Source organism: Stenella coeruleoalba (assembly GCF_951394435.1).
Source record: "Stenella coeruleoalba genome assembly, chromosome: 11".
NCBI classification, from domain to species: domain Eukaryota; kingdom Metazoa; phylum Chordata; class Mammalia; order Artiodactyla; family Delphinidae; genus Stenella; species Stenella coeruleoalba.
Window position 1 is genome coordinate 92,104,202 of NC_137157.1, and position 19,785 is coordinate 92,123,986.

Genomic DNA, 19,785 nt, shown 5'->3' on the forward strand with positions numbered 1-19,785 from the left:
CTAGGCAACTGTAACTAGGTTAAACCCTCTGGTCTGTTATCTGAGAATTTGCCTTTTCCTGGAATGACACACAGACCAGGACATAGCTATATCATTTGCTGTAATTAATCCTCCAGAGGGCCTTTACACGATGAGAAAATCTTTACTATCCCCACCAAGAATTTCTCGGATTATTTTCAGTTTCCAGTAATCCTGCAAAAACATTCTTGTTAGTGGCTAAGAGGGAAGATGGTAAAGTAGTTGTGATATGGATAGGCTCAACATTTTTTTCTTTTTTTATTATCAAAAGATTAAATGATGGTGAAATGATAATATTTCAAGCATAGTTTTGGAGAGTATTATCCCCTATGTTGCCTCAGAAAGCTGATGGTGGCATTTCTTCTTTTGCAGACTGTTGATCCCACACAGGAGGATTTCATCCCTTGGGCTAAAGTAAGCCCTCAGCAAGATGCAGAATTATAAAGTCCACAGGAAACATGGGTAGTGAAAACCCAGCAGATCATCCTAACGTAGCCCTGATGGGCCACTGGGAAGCCCATCTGCCAGCGAAACATCGGCTCATCCTTCCTTCCCTGCCAGACAGTCCTCTCCATCCATATGGACCCTTCATCAGGACACTGCCCCTTCAAGCATAATTACAATCTTGCTGGCCACCCTACCGTGACTATGTGTCTCTTTCTTCATTCTTTTTCTTTTTTTTCTTTTTTGTCTGCGTTGGGTCCTCGTTGCACGCGGGATCTTTGTTCCGGCGCTGGAGCTCAGTAGTTGTGGCACACAGGCTTAGTTGCCCCACGGCATGTGGGATCTTAGTTCCCCGACCAGGGATCGAACCCGCCTCCCCTGCATTGGAAGGCGGATTCTTAACCACTGGACCACCAGGGGAGTCCCTCTTTCTTCATTCATGTAACTGAACGATTCCCTTCCCTAGTAATGCTAGGACAAATTGACACCTCTTACTAATGGGACCGAAAGACCTCAGTTTGATGAAATTAGGGTCATGCTAATATGACAAATTATAGATGTCAGTAGCAGCTTAGTACTGGATTGCCCCTCTAGTCATTTTTATAAAGGGCCCCTAAATATGATGGACCCAGAATTTGCAATAAAATTATAGCAGAACCCTCAGGATCCCCACAATTGTGCATCTCATGGGCTTGCAATCTGGCAGGTTTCTCCCATGATGTTAGCGCCCTCATGACAGTGAGTACGGCAGCAGATGTGACTGAGGTCAATGACCTGCTTTGATGAACTAAAAACAGCAAAGGAAGAGCCACCCGAGTTGAGGCTCATAAAGGATTTCAGGTGTACATGAAAAGGAGAGTCCACCTGTCTTGATGTTTCTAATGCACCGATGCCTCTGCCCTAATTACTTTTCCTTCATCCCTCATGCAGCTTCACATCCTTCCCAGTGGATATATACATCCTTAAGACCCATTTGTTAGCTATAACAGGTATAACAGAACCAGAGTCAGAGGCGTGTTGCCCTAAGGGTTTTTAGAGTCTAATTCAGCCTCCCACCTCGCAGATGAGAAAACAGAGCCTCGGAGAAATGGAATGACTTGTCCAAAGTCACGCGGTAGTTTGTATTGGGCCAGGTCTTCTGACTCTCAGGCCACTCCTCTCTCACTCTACAGGCTTCTCCATGCCTTATTTCTGTATTAACAAGGAAGGCGTGCACCCTTGAGAATCAAATGTGATATTCCAGACCAGTGACTGTTGAGCGCCTGCTATGTGAAAACACTTTGAAAAGAAACTAAGACTCCATAGATTGGGAAAAAAAAGCCCTTCTAATGACCAGTGCACAGCACGGATGAGTATTTCCCGAGCACCTGCAAGGTACCAGGAATTGTTCTCGGACTCAGTCCTAGGCAGACAAAGCACACAGCGCTGCTCTGATGGGGCTTACGTTTTTCGTGGGGGAAGATAACACAATGCAGAGAATTTCAGGAGCACCACTTCCTCTGTTATCAAGTCCAAACACATACTGCTCACAGCACAACAGGCCAATCAGTCCAGAGACAAAGTGTTGGGGCAAAGAACGGCAACTTTATTCGGAAAGTCAAAACACCGAGAAGATGGAGGGCTAATGTCCTAAAGACCATCTTAACTCAGAATAGAATTCAGGCCTCTTTTATGCTGAGGGAAAAGGGGAAGCAGGAGGGTTCAAGATTAAAGGATAAAGGTGGATTGCGGGCTTCTTGGGGCCGCCTGGCCTTCAAGGGAAGCATAACTTTGTTCTGCTTGCTCACGTAGGCTGGATCACGAGGCTTCTGCAAAACTTCATGTTGCTAGCCGTTATTTTTACTTTACCGTTCTTCCCTCTGCTTAGTTGCAAGGTTTCTAGGCTGAAAGAGAACTTATCTATAAGTAATAGCTATAATTAATTCAGATCCAGTCCGTGGTATAGAAACTTTCTTCACGAGCTTAATGAACTATTTGGGTACAAGCGACATTTCTCTAATGTTTAACTCTTGATGTGCGAGGCTAAAGTGATGGAATACACAGGCTGAAGAATGAGAGAGGCAGTTTCAACATGGCGTTAGTTCTGTTCTTCCTCTGTGACACCTCCTTTTACAGAAAAGGAAAGGGACTTGCCCAGGATAATATGGCTTGCTAGGGGCAGAACCGACTAGAATCCAGGTTCCCAGCTGCTGTTCGAGGGCTCACCCTCTACACAGTGTTCCAGCGATTTCATATATTTTTCTGCTGCACTCAGATTACCTGCTCCTTTTAAAAATCTGTGCCCTGAGCAATGTTCTCGGCACAAGCCAGCACCTAGGTGAACGACCAAAGAGTTTGACCTTCTGCCCTTATTGGTAATAAAAGAATAGAAAACGTCTAAACATTAAGACTCTGACCGGTGGCATACTATTCAACAAACCACATAAGAAACCTAATTTGAGACAGAACAGCAAGCCGTGCAAGCTTACATCTGCTCTGGAGGAAAACTCTCATCGCTGATCCTCCTAGATTTTATCCCCCAAATGATGACAATGACCCCTTCAACATAATTTTGTTTGGTTTGGTTTTGTAGGTGAGAGGTGTTTAAGTCAGCTGACAAATGTCCATCAACCTATTAAGGTCACAAAGGATGGCTAATATTGTTTCCCAAAATGTTTTCCCTAAAATCAGTAAAGGTAAAATTGAACCTCTTTGTACCAAATTGCCTCCGAGGTTTATAGCACAATTTTATCAAATTTTGGACGGTGCATTAATATTAGTTAGATTTGGGGGGTTGTAAGGTTGCAAAGTATCTCCTTCAGGCTGTTTCAGGAATGGAGTTGTAAGGTTACATGTGGGAGGAGGGAGCGAAAACTCTCTCCGGGAACCCACTACAGCCGCCGGCTTCATGGAGATGGAATACTGTCAGGTGTTGGGTGGACCCTGTTGACTCCTGCCCCAGCCCCACAATCCCCCTCAGCCACTTTGATACTTTCCTCACTATTTCCTTTTGTGGTATCTTCACATGTCCATCCACCCACTAGCCGCTGACTTATTCTCTCCCCATATGTCATAATTCAGATTCCTGAGAGGGAGTCTGCTTGGGCCAGCTGATCATCATTGTCTCTGATTGGGTACTCCTTTGCCTTGGCCAGCCTCTTCATTTACATTCAGCCTGTGGATTGGATGCCCTTGGATCCCGTACCCACCATTGGTCCATTCAGCTATGTGTGGCTTGGTCTTGTGGTGCAGACTTGATTGTATATGTCTGCTCCGTCAGTGAGATGCTGTGGGCAGGGAATTATCCTCTGGGCAGCTAGGGAAGGTATAGCATGCACGATGAGTGACCTACTCCGGAGAGATTAATCCAGGAAAATATAATTTTATGAAATTATAGAATATTTTAGTGAAAATACCATTTCATTTCTTTTGAGTTTATGCAGCAATTCACGTAAAGCTAAAAACCTCAATAGTCTTCTAAGTTGGGATCCATGAGGAACCACTTAAAAGAGTAGATAAAACTAGTTATGGGGCTTCCCTGGTGGCACAGTGGTTGCTAATCCACCTGTCAATGCGGGGGGCACTGGTTCGAGCCCTGGTCTGGGAAGATCCCACATGCCACGGAGCAACTAAACCCGTGTGCCACGGCTGCTGAGCCTGCGCTCTGGAGCCCGTAAGCCGCAACTACTGAGCCCGCGAGGCACAACTACTGAAGCCCATGCGCCTGGGGCCCGTGCTCGCAACAAGAGAAGCCACCGCAATGAGAAGCCTGCACACTGCAACAGAGAGTAGCCCCCGCTCGCCGCAACTGGAGAGAGCCCGCGCACAGCGGTGAAGACCAAACGCAGCCAAAAATAAGTAAATAAAATAAATAAATTTTTAAAAAACTATTTATGATATGCATATTATACTCAATTACTCAATTCAACATGGAGTATCTGAAGATCTATCATTTACTGAATGCAAAAGCTGTTTATTCACTTAAATATTTTAGATCATCCTCTTCCGATTTTACCTTTCTGATTTTATTCATTTACCAAAAGAAAGGGTATCAATGAAAAAATTCATTACAAAATACCTTCCTGCTGGAGGGAATTCCCTGGTGGTCCAGTAGTTAGGAGTCCACGCTTCCACTGCAGGGGGCCCGGGTTCAATCTCTGGTCAGGGAACTAAGATCCTGCATGCCACGCGGCGTGGCCAAAATAAATAAATTCAATAAATAAATAAAATAAGATAAAATAAAATAAAACACCTTCCTGGTAGAGCATGGCTGGTTTGCTCAGTAGAACATGGTGCTAATGAAATACCTGCCCAGGTAGAATTAATATATCCTTCATCTTGATGAATTTTTTCCTTATCCAGAGCATCAAAGATTTGTTTCTCTCTACATTAAATTTCATGATCTCTCCATAAGCTTAAAGCGTCTTTTACTTATGCCTTATTTCAACCTGTGGTCTGGTCAGGTTAAAGTTTCCTCATTCTCTCTACCCATTATTCCTTCTTCTTTCTTCTTTTAAACAAATGCTCCCTTTTCCTAGGATTATATCTACTTCATATTGGCCAGATTCATGCCTTCTTATCATTCTTTTCCTCCTTCCACAATCAGCTCCGAATCTACCTTTTCCCAGAAACTTTCTCTGATGACATGGAGACACAGGGCTGTCACACACCAAGCCTTACTTAACTTATGGCAGAATAAAAGTCTCTTTTTTTCTTCAAGCTCAGATGGTAAACAAGATACTTCTGTAGCATCTTTCTCTGAATAAGCCTAATCATCTATTTCAAAAGTACACAATTCATGAGAAATAAACTAGAAAATCTTGTTTTTTCTTCCTTGGTACAAAAGCCTCTGTATTTTGCATCTGAAAGAAGGGCTTCTCAGTTAACATTAAATGGGAGTGAACATCCTTAACTTCTGAGAAGTCAAGCTTGACACCTGAGTAAAGAAAGACTTTTTCTTGGAGTTGTTTAAAATGTCTTTTTTTAAAAGATATTTATTTATTTACTTTTTTTGGCTGTGTTGGGTCTTAGTTGCAGCACGCGGGATCTTTCGTTGTGGCGCGAGGGCTCTTCACGTTGTTGTGATACAGAAGCTTCAACTTGTGGCACTCAGGCTTAGTTGCCCCGTGGCATGCGGGATCCTAGTTTCCCAACCAGAGATCAGACCAGCGTCCCCTGCATTGCAAGACAGATTCTCAACCACTGGACCACCAGGGAAGTCCCCGGAGTTGTTTAAAATGTCTTAATGGCTCAGACCAGTTTTGAGCTGCTGGTCTCCAGTGAGAGATCATGTTTGCTACTCTTCAAAGATAGATTAGTTAGAATTATGTTTGCATTTTAACCTATATCAGAACTTATTTATTCAAAGGACTTCAAAGTGACTACCTCAGGAGGCATAAAGATCACCATTACTTAAAGCATTATTAGAATGCCTTTCCTGGACAGCCTTCAAGAATGTCTCAGGGGGCTTCCCTGCTGGCGCAGTGATTAAGAATCCACCTGCCAATGCAGGGGACATGGGTTCGAGCCCTGGTCCGGGAAGATCCCACATGCTGCGGAGCAACTAAGCCGGTGCGCCACAACTACTGAGCCTGGACTCCAGAGCCCGTGAGCCACAACTACTGAGCCCGTGAGTCACAATTACTGAAGCCCGTGCGCCTAGAGCCCGTGCTCCGCAACAAGAGAAGCCACCACAGTGAGAAGCCCGCGCACCGCAACGAAGAGTAGCCCCCGCTCGCCACAACTAGAGAAAGCCGGCGTGCACCAACGAAGACCCAACGCAGCCAATAAATAAATACTAAATAAATAAATTCATTAAAAAAAAAAAAAGAATGTCTCATTAAAATCAGAGGGATTGGGTTGCTAGAATGGCCAAACTGTCAGATCAGAGAGGTGAGTTCAGGAATGAATTCCTACTGCTGATCTCATCAATCACTCAAAGAACTACCAAATACACTTTGGAAATACCATCTGCTATCTTTCTGGATTTTTTTGTTTAATCCTTATGTGCAGGCAAGGTACACACTTGCAAGGCATGTTGTTATTTTGCAGATGAAGAAATTGAGGATCAAGGAGATTAAGCCACTTGACCAAGGTTTTAGATAGTAAGAACCCAATTCTGGCCACGCCACGCAGCATGTGGGATCTAGTTCCTCAACCAGGGATCAAACCCGGGCCCCCTGCACTGGGAGCGTGGAGTCTTAATCACTGGACCGCCAGGGAAGTCCCTGGATTTTTCTAAAGATAGTGGCGCTATTAGAACTTGAACCATATTTAGGATGTGGTTAAATCAAGTCTGGGTTTGGAAAAGAATCCTCTGGGCAGACTTTTTTTTAATGTGAAAATTTAGAGGATTATATTGACTTTTCTATGTTCTTAGAGAAACCCATTCCCATCTAAACGTTTGATATTTGATCTGAGATTTATTCACATTTTTACACATGAATTCTTTAATTGGAGATTAACGTAATTTTTCATTTCAACAGGATTTTCACATGATTACTGTCACAAATTGTGGAGCCACAAGTTCTGTGTCATCACAGGATTCAAGATAAACTAAACTGGTAGGAATTTCAGTTGCCATCCATTACTGTCCACTAACTGTAGGATAATGGAGTCTATGCTGTGAAGCAGATAGAGAAGAAGCTATCCATTTTAAAAGGTGTAAAACACAGACAAAGAAAAGATACAAATTAGGGCATTGCATATATATTTCAATTTGTAGAACTGACGCTTCTTAACTGTAACATGTTCTTTATATGATATAAATGCACTAAGGGAGCACGTTGCGCTTTTAAAATTCCTTTTTGAAATTCACCCCTTAATTTTTGTTATTAAGAGTCGAAGGCTTTGTAAGTCTTCCACCTGCGTATAGGAGGGGGGCTGGGCTTTTTAAAATATATGCCACAAAGGGAACGTTTGGCTGTAGTTTCCACCTGGACTTTATTTGCACGCGGAAGAAACTTGTATAGACTTCATCTTCAGCTCATTTTTAAATTCCTGACTGTCTAATTCAGTGGCCTCATTCCCAGGGCAATTTGTTTCTGGAAAAACTGAGCTTTCCAACTTTTGTTTGGAATATATAGCTGATTCAGACTGAAAGAATGTTTTCTGTGGTTCTGTTCTTATTAGGGGTTTGTTTTAAAAGCAAAGGAAAATCTATGGAAAAGAAATGAGAAGATACCTATAGCAGGAGGAGATCTTAGAACATAAAGATTTGGGTTGCCTGGTGCAGTGGACTAATAATCATGCATTTTTAAATAGAACTTAGTGTTTAGCATCTTACAATTTGCAAATGGTTTTCACATCCACTGTCTATCTCATGTGATCTACTGGATGGATTCAACCATTTATTTATTGATTTATTCTTAAGATACTAAGAATCTAAAACTGCCCTTGGGCCACCATCACTCGGCTGTTTTGTACAAGACAATCTGAACTATAAAATAAAATAGACACATACGTCCAAAGAATCCTTATTTATGGACAGAGATGTCCCTGAAAGGTTTCCAAAACAGACTGTGCTTTAGCTATAGCTGTTATTGCCATGTCCTGCTGTTGACAATGCATTTTTCTGAAGGCCAAAGCAACTGGTAGAAATGGCTTATTTAGGAAATAAGAAAAGTCAGTCAATTTTATGGAAACTGTCAATTCCGGGCGTCAGCAGTGCTGGTTGTCAAATGTTTCCAAACTCTCCTGCCGTCCAGGCCCATGATAGGATGACACTTTCTGTCCCTCTTGAGGTTGGGTGGGACCACGCATTGATTCTGGCCAATAAGTCGGAGCAGAAATGATGTCATTTCCAAAGCTGATTCCAGGCAGAAGCAACTAATTTTTGGTCCAACAAGGTCAAGAACTTTTTTCCTCCACCGTGTGGCAAGCAGAGCTTCAAACAGTGGCTGCTGCACCCATCTGGGGTCCATGATGAACATAACGGTGTGAGCAAGAAATAGAACTTTCCTATTGTAAGCTGCCCAGATTCGGGGTTGTTACCTCCGCCTGCCCAGCCCAGCCTGACTGACTGTCGTAGCCACTGAACAAATTGTCTGGTACCTTAACGTAAAACAAGGAGGTACTTGTCTGAATGTTTTACTTTACCGCTTGTTCTTCCAGTGTTCTACAAAGGCATCCTTAGATTAAAGAAAAACCATCCTGAAGTTAACTGATATATGCCGGACCTCTCTGCCAGGCGTGTGGCTTTACAGCTGTTCACATAATTACACTTCACTGGGACAGCTGCCGTCATAAAAGCACGCAGAGGGCGAGGTGGTAACTTAGAGTCACTCTGTCTCAGAGACCGAGGGCAAGAAAGACTTCCCAGTAGAGGTCAAAGCTTGAGCTCTGTCTTACATGGGAGGTAGGCAGGAATTCATGGGGCAGATAACGTAGGGAATGATAGTTGGAGCAGCCGCTAACAGGGCGTCTTTGTTTAAGTTAGAAACACATGCCCCCTCTGGGTGGATGAGTCAGAAAACATGCCCGCAGCCCCCAGGGATGCAGCCTATGCTAGGGGCACGGAGCTTGGTAAGCGGAGCAAGGCTGAATTCCAACCCCACTCACCATCTCAGCCAGGTGTCTTGGCGCAGTGCAGAAAGCAGCAACGACTATGCAACTGACTGCAATGACCCAGATTTGCAGGGCAGAAAACATGCCAGTGCAAAGGCGTAGCTGCAAAGAAAACCAAGGCGTATTGGAGAACTGCAAGGCATTCATTATTGCCAGAGCAGAAACACACAAAGTGGAAAGCAGTAAGAGATGAGGCTGGAGAACTGGGTTTCCTCGGCTCACACCGGGCTTATATCCCGAAAGCAGGAATCTGGATGTGGGTGTGAAGGACGTGAAAGGAGCGGCCGATCAGCCTGGAAGCTGGGGCCGAGGCATGTGTACCCCTGAGCACACTTATCAACAAATCCTCCCACATTTTGAACCTAATGGAAAAAGTTAACAAAAGCTCTCCAGTCAAAAAAAAATCTAGAGCCCTTCATAGCACAATCTGTTTACACGCCTTTGTCAACCCTCAAAAACCCCTGGGAGGGACCTGACAGGCACACCAACCCCGGGAACCACAGCCTGATCGGAAAAAATTGTTCCTGTTGCGAAATAACGCAGGGTCGTGAAACAAACAAACCGTGACAGCCTGTTTTTTATAAAATGTCTCTGTGTTGTTGATCATGGACTTTTTGCACTAATTTTGGTTTTTCAGAATATTGTAATTTATCTTGATGACTGAGGGTTTTGGCGCTCCCTTGAATTTTGTGCCGGAGGCAAGAGCTTCGCTCTCCCCACCCTGGCCCCAGCCCTGCCGATGGATCAGATCTGCCTGGTGGGAAAGGGTGGGACGGCGGCTGGAGAGGGAACCCTGGCTGATGTTAGAATTACTTAGGAAGTTTTAAGAGCTCTCCACGGCCTGAACTCACCACAGACCAATTTAAATCAGAATTTCTGGGAGTGGAGCCCAGGCATGGGTATGTGTTTAAATCTTTCCAGATGATTCTGTTTTGCAGCCAGGCTTGCAAACCACTGCAGTTAAACAGATATTTAGGCTTCAAGGTACAGAATGAGGAAGAGGAAGGTGCCAGGATCCTGACCTGGGTAACTCGGAGGATGATGCTTCCACTTTGTAAAAGAGGTGACCCCAGCTGGAGGGTCCAGGAGGAGAAACAGATCTGGAAACGGAGAGGACAGCAGATGTGTTGTTTTGAACCAGCTGAGCTGGAAGTGGAAATGCGCAGATGAATACAAGGCCGTGGAGTTCCACCAGAAACAGAGAGAGAGTTTCGGGAATGAGCTTAGAGGTGGAGGTTGGTGTTGTGAGAGGAGATGTGCTTTTATGGGGAGCATGAGGAAAGGGCCCCAGAATGCTTAGTGGTGGAGAAACTTGCTCCATCCCTAAGTGGATTCTCTCCTGATGCCGTTGCTTTCATAGCCACTTCCACCTTTAACACTGGGAGGTCTCCACCAAGATCCCTCCAGAGACGGAACCGGAGTCCTGTTTGCAGAATCACACTATAGCTCCAAAACAAGAGAGCAGACTGAGAGTCTTCCTCTGGGTTTGAGTTCAAAGGTGGGGAAGGCAGCTGCTGGGGCTTGCCTGGAAGATTGGTGAATTAGAAAATGAGGACAAATGTGGCTAACTCTCCAACGCCTTTCCCCAAACCTGCCCAATCAGAAGAATCATCCGGGATACTTGTTACAAATATAACTTCTCATACCTGGATCCGGACCTACTAAATCAGAACCTCCAGAGAGGGCCCTGGGACTCTGCCTTTTTAACAAGTTCCCATGGGACTCTTAAGATAGTATGAGTTTGGGAAGTGCTGCTCCGTTGACGAGAGAAGGCTTCCTCTTTGCTCTGGTTTGGAGCAAAGACTGCCTGGGCTTTTCCAGTTTGGCCCGAGAAGGCAGAAAGTGATTGGCCTGATATGGCATAATCAATGGAAAGATTTTATGAGTCAGTCCTGTCCCTAGGAACATTCAGCTTCCAGTTTGCACCTTCTTCTCTCCCCTTGTCCCGTGTAATGTTCAGCTCACGCCGACCCCACGCCTGCTGCATCCCTGCTGACCCTCGCCTACTCCCATCCAGTCCCCACCCAGGACACACTCACCCAGTTTTCCTAAGAGAAAATGTTGCCAGAAGCACCTTACTCCCTTGAAATTTAAGAAGACAAATCCCTTCGGAGCCTCTTTGCTGACACTCTCATCTATTTCCAGCTGGGTCTATACAGTCTGAAAGGTCCTTGTTCATCCATTGGGTTCAAGTCAGTTTAGAAAAGGAATGCACTTGAAAAAACAACGGTTGCCATCGATCCTGGCGGGGCTGGAGAGGGGGAATCAATCTAAAATGCTTCTTTGATTTTTGCCTCGGGGGCTGCTTTTCTCTTTTCTCATATTTGAAGTTTGTTCTTAGTAGTTCTCCTAGGAAACAGCTTTCCCAAGCTTGACAAAGAAAAGCCTCAGGGAAATAAAACTTGGACGTGATGAAATGCACTCAGCCCAAAAAGTAAAGAATTTCCTTTCTTTCCTCCAAGCCTCAGGCTTGTGAATAGCTTTTATCACATTGGAGTTAAGTGTTCTTGTACAGAAACAAACAAAAAAATCGGCTGGTTGATCAGCTGAAATTCATCACAATTATTTAAAGATAAATGACACCGAAGACACCAGAGCAAACTAGAGGGAATCTGACAGCGGTGCTCTCTGAGGGAGGGGTCATAATCCTAATAGGCCTGTGACAAACAAAAAAATTACCTTTCTCCCCCAAAATTTATTGGTTCCTACAACAAATTCTCCTATGTGTGCAGGCACTGTGCTAGGCCCTGGGGCTACATGAGGAAACAAAACAATTTTCTGTCCTTCTAAAACATTCAGAATAGTGGGAGAAACACAAGTAAAAACACAGAAATATAATTGCAAATTATAAGCGTTCTGAAGCAAACAGACTGATGACTCAGAAGACCAGCTGCTAGGGGAGACCAGCATTTAATAGAATGGAGGTGGGAGGCCTCACTAAGGAAGGACATTTGAGCTGAGATGCAAATGTGAAGGGGAGGAGCTGCAGCGGTGGGGGCAGGGAGACTCCAGTGAGAGGCGTGTAGAGCTGGGCCCCCTCGAGGGAAGAACTGATGGAGAAACTTGTCTCAGAAATGAGTGACTGAAACGTTAGGAACTCGGGGACTTCCCAGGCGGTCCAGTGGTTAAGACTCCACGCTTCCACTGCAGGGTACACGGGTTCGATCCCTGGTTGGGGAACTAAGATCCCGCATGCTGCGCGGCACGGCCGGGGGTGGGGGTGGGGGAACATTAAGAACTCTACCCGGAAGGGTCAGAACCAGATAGGAGAGAGGCATTGAGTGGAACGGATGACAAGGGTGGCAAAATGTTGATTCCCTGGGCACTGGGGCAGCAGGCAGGGTTTGGGGAGACCAGAGACCCAGACTGGCTATGTGGGACAGTGTATAGCAGTGTCCATTTACCCCTGTGAGCCTTAAATTATTTGTACCACTTCTAAGTGTCCCAATAGGTGAACTGATTTGAAGGCCCTACTTAATTAAGGCTTTAGGCCCAAACCGAACCATCTCGTGAAAACCTACTTGGGATTAACCTTGACTAGGTATTTAGGTTATATGCTCAAATTGCTTCACTGTCTATGGAAAGGTTTTTTCAGACTGGAATGCATTTCCGGCTGATGGGACACTCTGAGAAAAGCAGGGGTCTGGGAAGCTGGAGGAAGTGGGGTAATGCCGTCTGGCTGTGACCCAATCCTTAGGGTACGTGAGATTGTGGAGACCAAGGTCACAGGGATGGGTCATGCACCCTGAGTAAGGGACAGCGGTTGGCATGCATCCCTTCTCAGCTACGCACTCAGCAACCTTCTGATCTGCTACTGATTTGAATGGAAATATGTTTTCTTTGGCGTGATAATATGTATGCATACAGGCAGCGACTGGGATCAAGGATAATCGTTTCGTCACACTTGTGAGCACGGCTCTCCGTACCTTACAGTTCCGTCTGATCTGTGGCTATAGGCAAGGGTAGATATGTGTATTGCCGGGGGGAGGGCTGGGGGGTGGTGTGCACATGTGCTTACGCAGGCGGACACCTCACACATGTACTGGGGTTTCAGAGACTCCCATAGGCTGCTGGAAAATATATTTGGAGAGCATGAAAACTCTTCCATTTATCCCTTATGTGGACTTGATAAAGAACAATTTTTTTTCTTTTTAAACCAAGGCCATTTTTTTTTTTTTTTGGTCGTGCCGTGTGGCTTGCGGGATCTTATTTCCCCGACCAGGGATCAAACCCAGGCCTTGGTGAAAGTGCTAACCATCCTAACCACTGGACCGCCAGGGTATTCCCAAGAACACTTTTTCCCCCATCCTCTTGTTTTCTCCTAAAATTAAATGCAACACACACACACATACGCATGCACACACCCCAGTGACCTGGGGAAAATAAACGGGTTCCGGTTTGGTGTGTCACTGCCTCCAGGTGTGGTGTGTCAGGAAAACGAGGGGACAGAGGCCCCAGCCAGTGCCTTTGAAGGGGGTGCGGAGGGGAGGGGGGAGGGAGGGTCAGTGCAATCGGAAGAACCACATGCCGGGGTCTGTGCCTTCAGAGGCTGCTTCACCTCACACCGTCCCCCTCTTTCATGATTCAGGGAACTTCTGGGAACTTAGAGGGAAAAGTAGCCATTCTTCATAGGCGGTTCTGTGATGAGGTCAAACCCATCTGCCCAATATCACAGACAGCTCATGACACTCTGGGAACTGGAACTTAATGTTTTCCTGAATTTCTGATTCTTAAGCCCTTAACTTTCATTTTTCACCTTACAATGCTTTTTTCTTCATTATTTTGCCATTATTTGGTTGATGTTACAACCCTTCCTCCTGCCTTTCAACCCTCTCTCCCCATCTCCTCACCCCACTCCCACACTTTCTCCCCAACACAGCCCTGATCCTCCCCCTCCCCTCTCCTCCCCCTTCCTCTTCTTCTTCTTCTTCTTCTTCTTCTTCTTCTTCTCCTTCTCCTTCTCCTTCTCCTTCTCCTTCCCCTTGCCCTTCCCCTTCCCCTTCCCCTTCCCCTTCCCCTTCTTCTTCTTCTTCTTCTTCTCTCTCTCCCTGTCTCTCTGTCTCTGTCTCCGTCTCTGTCTCCGTCTCTCTGTCTCGACTAGCTGAGTACAATCAGATGCTCCCTCTGACCCTCATCCTGGTTCCCAAGTGTTCACAGACTTCATGGGCTCATGACTCAGAGGACTATGCTCATGCTGTACAGGCGCAACCCACGAGCCTCTTTGATTTTGCTGAGCAATACGAATCATAGCGCTCTCAGGCCATGAATCCCCCTTGAAGAACAATATGGACTAGTAGTTTTTGAACTTAAGACATGGTAGCTTTTGAGTAAAGAACTAAATCAGGCAATATTTCGGGCATGGAGTGCATGTACCCGAGGCAAGGGGTAGGGGCACACTGGTTTTTATAAAGTTCAGGTATCGTTGCAGAGGATTCTACATCGTCATCATCACGTCCACAGTAATGCAAAATTAAACATAGCACAGACTCTATCCACAAGGCACCTTCCATTCTAAAGCAAGGCTCTGAAGAAGGGTTCTGTAAGATGGATTAAGACACCCAATAATAACACTTACTAAAAGGTGAGGGCACCAGGAACAACAACGCGGCAAGTAAAAGTCCAGAGCCCAGAGGGTCACAAGAGGTTATCTAGTCCGGCCTCATTCCTAACACACAATTCCCCACATCACCCTCAGCAGAGCACCCTTGACCTTGAACACTTCCAGCAAGAGGTAACCCACCCCTTTGCAGGCAGCTCTTCTGGGATCCATCTCCCTCGAATTTCTAACCCTGGAGCTGTCTGCTGTGCTGTCGTGATTACAGGTAGGTGAGGCGGGCTGGAGCTGTGCATAGGAGATCCAGAGATGGCCCTCCAGCTTTGACTCCCAGCCCTCCCACTTGGCAACCGTGTCACCTTGGACACTAGTTAACCTCTTAATGCTTCCATTTCTGCAGCTGTTCAATAAAGAGAGATGATGATCCTCATAACTCGTATGTTTTTTATAAGTATTAAATTATATGAAACAAGTAAAGCACTTAAATGGAGCCTGGCATAGGGGAAGCACACGATGAATGTTAGCTGTGATGATGGTCATACACCCTGCAAAGCCTTCTCCTTTCCAGATGAAATATCTCCAATACCATCAACCAGGCTGTATCTCATGTCTTTCTAAAAATAGCTCCTCCGTTAGAAGCTCCTCCATTACGGTGAGATGCACAGGTATGGATTTAATATTCTGATGTGGTATAACCTGCCCCGAGTTCAGTGGGAAGAGCACCTGCCTTGACCCAGATTTCACGGTGGTATCAGGGCTGCCTTCGATTGAGTTGCCTTTTTGTCTGCTTCGTCCTTATCAGTCTTATAAACACCTAAAACTACCAGGCTTTTTTCATAAAAATTGCGGTCGAACCAAGCCTTTCCAACCTATACTTATGTCATTTATTCCGGAGGCATGAATACATTTACATGTATTAAACTAAATGCTTGGTCTGGGATCTTTATTCCAGTCTACTGCAATACATTTGTATTCTGGTTTCATTATTCAGTCTTTCCTAATGTTGTGTCATGTGCACAATTTGAGAAATATGCTTTATTTTTATCCAAGGGGTCAATAAACATGTTACCCAAACAGACCCAAAAACAGAGCCCTGTGGGACACCACTGGAGACCTCAAGCTAATAAATGACCTTTTCTTGGATGTTTGACTTATGACTCAACCTAACTCTATGATCATTAGACCTATGATCATGATCATGAAGATAGCTTGTTCATAAAGATATCATGCTAGACGCAAACTATTATATATAGAATAATATATAAACAACAAGGTCCTACTGTATAGCACCGGGAACCACATTCAGTATCCTGTGGTAAACCATAATGGAAAAGAGTATGAAGATGAATATATAGATGTATAATTGAATCATGTTGCTGTGCAGCAGAAATTAACACAGCATTGTAAATCAACTATACTCCAATTAAAAAAAAAATGTTTAAAGATACCTGCTAAAACAATGTATGCTTTTACTATTTCAATTTCTTGTGGGTAAAAAAACAGTTGATCTGGAATTATTCCTCCTTAAGAGAAAGGAAGTAGCTTTACATAATCACAGGGTATGGTGCGAACTTCTACCACCATGTCCCAGAGCTCAGGGCATAGCTACATGGGTTCCTCAGAGCTTTTTAAATTGAGTTGATAAAAATCCAGCAGGTTTGGTAGATCATATTGTGGAAGGGGATCTGACTCAAAGCAGCTGGTAACCAAATTTCATTCAAGTTTCATCTTCTTTTCTGCTGAAGATCGTGGTTGGATCTGGTGCTTGAGATCCACTACACATACAACAGCTCCTTGCAAAGTTTTCCTAAGGACTGCCTCTGAAATCTGCCATCAGAAACCGCATAGGGTAGTGATCATTTTGTAATGAATATAAATATGGAATCACTAGGTCGCACGCCTGAGACGAATATATTGTAAGTCAATTATACTTCCATCTGAAAAACAGAAAAAGAAATCGCATAGGGAGTGAGAGATTGCCAAGGGGATCTATAGCTCCAGGCAAAGGAAAAGAACAGGGGCTGGGTATGGGTTTTTGACACAGGCTGGGACTCAAGGAAGTGGAAGGATTATTACAGCAACTGGGAAGATGAACTCTTGCCTTCCCTTGCAGCCCCTCCTTTGACAGAAGGAGGCTCGTGTGGCTTGGAGGTTGCAGAGGAGTGACCTGGGGTGACCCAGAAAATGTCAGTCCTCATCCGGACCCTCTCCCCACAGCTTCCATGCCCCGGGGGAGGGATGCCTGGAGGAGAAATGGGGGGGGGGGTCAGGAAAGGCATCTGGGGAGGCAAAGGAAGATGAGAGGAGAGCTTAAAATATATGCTGACCACAGTCATTTTTTCTGATTCTTTCCTCAAACACCCCCTTTGGGAAAAAAAGTATCTAAAACAGACCACACAAGTGTTGACAGTAGAAGGAGCGCAGTACCAGAATTCTGAGCCCAGTTGCATTAAGTCCTTCAGGACTGAATTCCCTCCTCTGTAAAATGAGGGCTGTGGTTACCAACTACGGAAGCTCTGTGACCTTCTCAAACGCTACCGTTTTAGGCAGTGGAGTGTCCCACTCTGAAGGGTCAGGGAAGTGGTGGTAATCAGGAGGTTGCAGAAATCGGGGTCAGGCACCCAGCCTCTGCCACACAGACTCCTCTGCATACCTGGAAAACTTGAAGCCAAGGAGGCAAATCATTATCTGCCCCGATGGAAGGGATGCCAGAAAATGACCACAGGTGGACCACAGAATTTCCAAAGGCAGCTGGCTATACCCTGGAGGCCGAGTTCCCAGATCCGGGGTCTCAGCAGTCGACACCTGAGAAAGATTTTTCTGAAGCTGCTACCTCCAGTTCTAAAGTAATCCCGTGTTTCAGGGTGGGGCTGGAACAGTGGCAAACCTGCAAACCCGGTAGCAACAGGAGGAAGTGGAAAAGGAGGGAAAGATTGGCGGGGCTCAGTTCGGTTCTCAGGGATGCTGACAAGTCTAGAAATGACGGCAGAAAACCCAGAATGCGTGGGGAGGGGATTTCACCGCTGCATTTCCGGGGCCAGACCGTACTCTTGGTTTTGGCAAACTTTCCCTGACAAAAGCCAATGTTCTCACCGCATAAATACTCTTCGACGTTAATAACAACAGCCTATGAGACCAATAGATGCCCGGCTGCATGCAGATGAGCTGGAAATACCTTGGAGAGTTTCACAAAAACGAGACACGGGGCAATGAAGCTCCGGGAAAGGAGACGGAGCGTGGATTCTTTAAAGAAGGTGGGAGGGAGAATGCAAACGGCTCACACGTTCACGCCTTTTAAAATGGGACACGTTTGCCTCAAGCCATCTGAGTAGCTGCAGCCCTGCCTCGTACTCTTCACAGAAGAGCAGCTGTGGACTTAGGCTGAGTCCCTGAGGGCCGATACCTGAGGTGTCACCGCCATCCAGTGGAACCAGGGGGGATGGCCGCTGCGGACGGCCTCAGCCTAAAGTGAGAGGCAGAGACGACACTCGGTCTATTTCTCAACGGACAGTGAAAGATGAGGGGAAGGTTGTTGAGCTTCATTTCATTATCATCCATTTAGTTACAAGGGGATGCCGTTCTGGTTTCCAGCCGTCAATCAACCGACGTCACTCAAGGACCAGGCTGGGCTAAATGCACATTCTACGTCAGCCCAGGTGGAGACGGACACTCACAGGAGGGCTTTGAGACGCTCTTCTCCAGTAGCATAGCGACCCTCAGATTCCCAAACCTCCAGTCCCTGAGATGTCCCTATTTTAATAAAAGCATTTCATTATGTCCAGAAGACAGAGACCTGAAGTCAGGTTAGCATGGGTGAGGGGACAGTGCTATTTGAATGGGCAGCATTCTTCTGCCACCTGGAAAGTAAAAGAACTCAGTGAGGTGATGATCTACTTGTCCAAACTGTACTTCTTGCCTGTTTTTTAATTTTTTAATGTTTTGGGCCATGCCACGTGGCACATGGGATTTTAGTTCCCCAACCAGGGATCGAACCCATACCCCCTGCAGTGGAAGCGTGGAGGCTGAACCACGGGACTGCCAGGGAAGTCCCCAAACTGTATTTCTTGGAGGAGAAACCAATCTCCAGCGATGGGTGCCACTGCCGTGCCCTCTCCTGTCGTTTGATGGTTTGTTTTTAATTTATTTATTTATTTATTTTGTGGCTGTGTTGGGTCATCGCTGCTGTGCGCAGGCTTTCTCTAGCTGCGGCGAGCAGGGGCTACTTTTCGTTGTGGTGCACAGGTTTCTCATTGCAGTGGATTCTCTTGTGGAACACAGGCTCTAGGCGCACAGGCTTCAGTACTTGTGACACGTGGGCTCCGTAGTTGTGGCTCGCGGGCTCTTGAGCGCAGGCTCAGTAGTTGTGGCACACGGGCTTAGTTGCTCCGCAGCATGTGGGATCTTCCCGGGCCAGGGCTTGAACCCCTGTCCCTTGCATTGGCGGGCAGATTCTTAACCACTGCGCCACCAGGGAAGCCCCCCTCTCCTGTTTTTGAAGAGGTTTGAGGATGGCCATCATGGGCTACAAAGGCCTGGCACGTTCTTTCCTTAATAAGAAAGCAAATTCAGAGTACTTTGTGGCTTTACCTCTCCTTCAGCCCCCTTTGCCTGGTTGACAGGCCAGAGACAGAGAAGGAGAGAAAGGAGGGAAGGAAATACGTGTTTCTTGAGTATCCACACTACGATAGATAATATCCATGAAACGATATTGTTTTCTCTTCACAACAAACCTCACTGGGTTATGGCCTCTTTGGGAAGCCTTGAATGGTCTGGAAGGATCCACATCATCGTTTGTAATTCCCCTTTTCAAGACAAAGCTGGGCTAACGTGAGTGCGAAATCATATGGGAAACAGTCAACTAAATGTCCGTGGAATGTCAATATCCCTAATTCGGCAAGCCATTAATTCCTCTCCAGCCTCTCCCCAGAAAACTGGGTTTTCTTTGTGATGAGAAGGCAAGCGTCAGGCTCTTAGGTGGTAACTCCCTAACTCAGCTATAATCTCGTAAAGGTCATTCAGTTTCTGTGCATGGGGATTTCTTTTTTTCTTCTTCACCCAAAAGCGAGCTTCAATTGCCCCGCCCCACAAAGCCGTTTCTGGGATTAAGCAAATGATCATTGTTAGGTACCCTTGTCTTTTCCGAGCGATATTATGAACCAGTTCTGTCAAATTAGGGATCTGGATTTATCCCCTCCTACAATTAAACTTCAGATGAAACGAGAAAC